Raw genomic sequence first — 6,000 nt, forward strand, 5'->3', positions numbered from 1 at the left:
ATGTCTAGGTAATGTAGGTCTATGGTGGCCTGCATTGGTTCCCAATCAGAGGCAGCTGTTTATCGTTGTCAACCTAAATAGGATCCCCAATCAGAGACATTTTTCAATTTGGTTTTGTGGAGTTGCATGTCAGCTTCACGTTAGTTTTGTTTCTTTGTGAGTTTGTTTAGTGTTTCCTTCATTAAGAGAATGTATGCTTACCACGCTGCGCCTTGGTCTCATATGACGAATTTGACAATATCAAATAAATAACTATTTGCAAAACTGCAGCATCCCACAAATTGAAAAGAATGTAAAAAAAGAGGATGCTATTACACATGTGCATTTAAAGTAAAACTTTTAATGTTTATAAACAAAGTGCAACTAAATGTAATGATTCAAAATGAATACAAACTCAACAACATAATAGAATATTGCACCATATTAAAGAAATAAATAACTGTGCAACATGCAGCATCCCACTTAACATTAAACTGGTCCCTCTTTTCTCTCTCTTTATTGCCATGTTATAAGCAGCAGCACATAGCAATGCTGACCATATTTTGCTTTTATGAGATTTGCATTCAGAAATGCAAGCTGCCTCACCTTTTTAGGGGCTGATGCGGATTCTTCTCTCAATTATTTGTTCTGCTTTTGAGAATACCTGCCACTATGCAGAGTCTCCCCGTCATGACTTTAGTAAGCCGTGGGTAGACAGAGGCCTTGTTCTTCCACCAGTTCAGAGGATCTGCAGATCTGTATTTGGAAGGGCTCCTCCAAATAAGATCGGACCTCCATTATGGCATCTGCTGAGAGATTCCTTCGTGCTGCATCCCCAGTTGCTCTCTCGTCAAACAGCATCCAAACCCCAGACATTTGTGGCACTACTGCTGGTGCTTCTGCTCCATCTAATCACTCTTCTTCCTGTTGCCCTGGTGCCTGAGCCAGCTGACTGCTGGGGCTGTCCTTCCCTGCTGCTGAGGTTATTCTTTGAAGAGCCTCATCAATCGCTCTGGCATCACTGAAGGTTAACTTCTTCAACCTGGGGTCAAGTACAGCGGTTTCTGATAGCACGTGATTATATTCCATTCTGTGGAACTTTCTGTCCATTGATTAACATGGGGTGTCCAACTCTGTCACATGTCCTGTGGTTACATTTGCTTCTCTCTGGTGGCTGGCTGTGATTCGCTGCAGACCCTTACACAGGAGTATCATTTTTGAAGCTGTCACATAGCTGAAAATAGAGAACAGTAACTTATTAGTTCAGGTTCATGTTTTGTCTGATACTACATTCTCATCTACTGCTCATATACATATATAATACTGGATTAAAAAGGGTTCCAGGACTCTGCACACCTCCTCCACCACCTCCCATTCCTCTTGGGTCAAAGCATCAACAGGTGCAATGACAATGGCCAGGGTAGAGTTGATGACATCCTTTGACTCAAGAAACCGCTTCAACATATAAAATGTTGAATTCCACCTTGTAGTGCAGTATTGTTTAGGCCTCAGCTCAGGCATCCCCATCTGTCGTTGTGTAGACTAGGTTGTCAGCGCTCCTGTGGAAGTATTCCACAGCTGCTTTCACTTTGTCCACAGTGGGCTTCATCACCTTCAGAGCGTCTCTTACAATCAGGTTGATTGTGTGGGCAAGACATGGATGATGGGTCCATTTAAACATTTTCATGGCAAAAATATTTGGGTTGCGTTAGCTGCATTGTCGCTAACACAACAGACCACTTTTCCATCTACTTGCTATTCTCAACAGTTCCTCTGCCAAGTTCTCTGAGGTGTGTCTGTTGCTGAACTCAAAGCAGTCCAGAAGACAGCCAGACATCGAAGAATCTTCAATGAAGTGACATGTAACCGACATGTAAGAAGTGGTTACCCTTGATGTCCAGCAGTCAGTGGTAAGGCAAACTGCAGTAGCTTTGTGAACTCTTTCCCGCACTGAGGCCTGTGTGCTCTCATACGGTTGTGGAATAAGTGATTTTGAAAGGGTTTTCCTGCTTGGAATTGTGTACATTGGATTTGGGCTATTGCTATAATTTCTAAAACCTCTGTCCTCCATGATCGAAAATGTCTGGAAATCTGTGGCAATAATTTTAGCCAATGCAATATCAATTTGGCCTTGTTTTGCTACAGACATAGACTTTGGCATAAACTGTTCCATAGAAGACTGCGTTGCTGTGGGTTGCGGAGTACGCCTACTTGACTGAGTGGATACATCTCCACGTGTGGAGGTGCTGGCTCCACCACAATCACAAGCAGGCCCGCTAGTTTCTCAAAGCTCTGCTACAGCTAGCTTCACAGTTGAGTGCACAGTTCCCATATGCCGGTGTAGGTTGTGCGTAGAACTGGCTTTATATGAGATTTTGTTTTGGCAAATTCTACACTGTACTCTAACATTGTCTACATTATTAAAATGCATCCAAATGCTACTTTGTTTCCGACTCATTTTCCAGCTGTTCTTTTCATAGCTGTCCTTCCTCTCTCTCCTCGGCTGCTAAGTGTGTGACTGTAAGATAGTTGGCTCGGCCCTCCCTCACGCATCTTTGGCTCATTGGTTGACACTGCGTGTCTGATTGACAGGAACAACATGTGAGGCTGTTAGTCTGAGCAGAAAGTCAGAACGAATGTGTGTGTGCTTGAGCATTTAGGCCTATATTATTTTTTTTATTTTTTCATTCTTTAAATTACTTAATTATATTAATTTAAATCTTTTGATTATTTATATCTTAATTTTTAAAAATACATTTAATTAGGACTCGTTTGTGAACGACCCATCACTAGTGCGTGCTCAGTTCCCTCCTGTACTCCCTGGTCACCCATGACTGCATGGCCAAGCACGACTCCAACATCATCATTAAGTTTGCAGATGACATAAAAGTGGTAGGCCTCATCACTGACAACGATGAGACAGCCTATGGGGAGGAGGTCAGAGACCTGGTAGTGTGGTGCCAGGATAACAACCTCTCCTTCAATGTGTTAAAGACAAGGAGATGATTGTGGACTAATGAAAAATGAGTACTGAACATGCCCCAATTCTCATCAACAGGTCTGTAGTGGAGCAGGTTGAGAGCTTCAAGTTCCTTGGTGTCCACATCACCAAAAAACTATCATGGTCCAAATACACCAAGACAGTCGTGAAGAGGACACGACAACACTTATTCCCCCTCAGGATACTGAAAAGATTTGGCATGGGTCCTCAGATCCTTCTATAGCTGCACCATCGAGAGCATCACCGTCTGGTATGGCAACTACTCCGCCTCCGACTGCAAGGGACTAGAGGGTAGTGCGTACGGCCCAGTATATCACTGTTGCCAAGCTTCCTGCCATCCAGGACCTCTATACCAGGCGGTGTCAGAGGAAGTCACAAAAAATTGCCAAGGACACCAGCCACCCCAGTCATAGACTGTCCTCTCTGCTACTGCACGCCAAGCGGTACCGGAGTACCAAGTCTAGGTCAAAAAGGCTTCTTAACAGCTTCTACCCCCAAGCCATAAGACTCTTGAACAGTTAATCAACTGGCTACCCAGACTGTTTGCATTGTCCCCACCCCCTATTTTTACACTTCTGCTACTCTCTCTTTATTATCCATGCATAGTCACTTTACCTCTACCTAAACGTACATATTACCTCAAGTAACTGACTTTTTTCCCCTAAATGTTTGTTAACCTTTTGAAAATACTAATATTAATGGACCAAAATACCAACAAATCTTCAAATTGAAGATGTCAGAAATGTCATATCAGCCTTTGGTGCCTGGCCTTAAAGACATCCTCCAGCTATTTTTTTACTTTAACTTTTGAAAAGCAATATTCAATGTGTAAATACAGTGTAGTCCACACACTAAATGGTAAGAAAATGTGTTTTAAGCCCAACTGCAAACTTCATGGAGTAGGGCATTCAAGGAGTTGGGAATCTGTGATGTCATCGGCCTTCCCCTTAATTGAGGAACAATAGATGAGCAATAAAGAACAAGAGAGGAAAGCCCCGCCCCCCCCTCCCCCACTTATACTATGTCATGTGCATTTTGTTAAGTCAATCACGTGTTAAATTAGATGTAACTGCACTGCCACTTTAAAACAGCTCCTACTTCTCAAGTCACTCCCTTTGTGTCTCAAGTCACAACTGACTATATTCTCCATACAGTAGTGTACTGATTTTGACCAGTCGCTCTGGATAAGAGCGTCTGCTAAATGACTTAAATGTAATGTAATGTAATGACCAGAACTTAGTTTAGGGCCCTGGTCAAAGTAATGGACTGTATTGGGAAATGCAAGGTATTTGAGAGGCAGTCTGGAGCAAGGAGCAGAGGTACACCATGCAGGTTCCTCTGGGCATTAGTGAGCTGAATGGACCTTCACAGCCAGTTAGCTCATGGGCTCAGGTCATTAAAGAATCAGAGACGGCCTGTCTGCCAGGCACAGCACAGCCCAGGCTGAGATCACAGTCCTGCTCTGGACAAGAGGAAAATCTATACGTTTGTCTCCAATGCGGTCACTATTAGAGTATGTAGTGAGTCACGATACACATGAACAAACTGTGGGTGGATAGACTTGACCTGCACTGGACAATATCCATGGATGCTGGCAAGCGGACAGTGGGGGCAAATGTTTTATCCAGTTACAGAATAGCACTGAACAACACATGGATTAGACTTGTATAGATTTGTACAGATGTGTCTATAACACAGTATCTTAATCCAGTGAAGCCTGACTAAGGGGATTTCTGAAAATGAAAAGTCTTGTCATATTCATTTTGTCTCTATAACCTAACAGAAAAAACAGGCTTCTGGCAAAAGTTGTGGCAAATCCTTTGCCAATTTGCTGCAATAAATTATGCAGAGATGTCATCGACATGTCATCGATTTGTCGTGGGAGTGTCCCTAAAACAAAGCCAGGAATGGCACCATACCCCCTTGTGTCTGTCATTTAACCACGGCAAGGTGACTGGGAATATGGTTGAATACAAACAGTCCAGTTATTCCCTCTGTAAGGCAATCAAACAGGCAAAATGTCAGTACAGAGACAAAGTGGAGGCATAATTCAACAGCTCAGACACAAAATGTTTATGGCAGGGACTCCAGACAATCACAGATTATAAAGGGAAAACTAGCTACTTCACGGACAGCCTAAACACTTTCTTCGCCCGCTTCGAGGAAAACACAGCGCCGCCAATGCGGGCCACCGTCGCTTCCCAGGACTGTGAGCTCTCGTTCTCTTTGGCCGAAGTAAGTAAGACATTTAAGCGTGTTAAGCAAGGGGCCCTGGGTTTGTACCTCGCCCTGTGCAACTGGATCCTAGACTTCCTGACAGGCCGCCCCTAGGTGGGGAAGGTAGGCAACAACATCTCCACTATGCTGATCCACAACCCCACATGGGTTCGTGCTCAGTCCCTTCATGTACTCCCTGTTCACCCATGACTGCGTGGCCACGCACATCTCCAAATCAATCATCAAGTTAGCAGACAACACAACAGTGATAGGTGAGTCAGCCTACAGGGAGGAGGTGAGGGCCCTAGCGGAATGGTGCCAGGAAAATAACCTCTCCCTCAATGTCAACAAAATTAAGGGGCTGATCGTGGACTTTAGGAGACAGCAGAGGGAGCATGCCCCCATCAACATTGACGGGGCTTCAGTGGAGAAGGTGAAAAGTTCCTTGGCGTCCACATCCCTGCAATCTGAAATGGTCCACCCACACAGACAGTGTGGTGAAGAAGGCGCAAGAAGGCTTCAGGAGGCCGAATAGTTTTTGCTCTCTTTAAGACCCTCAAAAGCTTTTACAGATGCACCATTGAGAGCATCCTGTCGGGCTGTGTCACCGCCTGGTACGGCAACTGCACCGTCTGTAACCGCAGGGCTCTCTGGAGGGTGGTGCCGTCTCAATGCCTGCCCTCCAGGACATTTACAGCACCCGGTGTCACAGGAAGGCCAAACGGATCATTGGGGACCTCAGCCACCCGGACCATGGCCTGTTCACCCCGTTACCATCCAGAAGGTGAGGTCAGCTTCTTTCT

Source organism: Oncorhynchus masou, chromosome 18 (genome assembly GCF_036934945.1).
Source record: "Oncorhynchus masou masou isolate Uvic2021 chromosome 18, UVic_Omas_1.1, whole genome shotgun sequence".
NCBI lineage: Eukaryota > Metazoa > Chordata > Actinopteri > Salmoniformes > Salmonidae > Oncorhynchus > Oncorhynchus masou.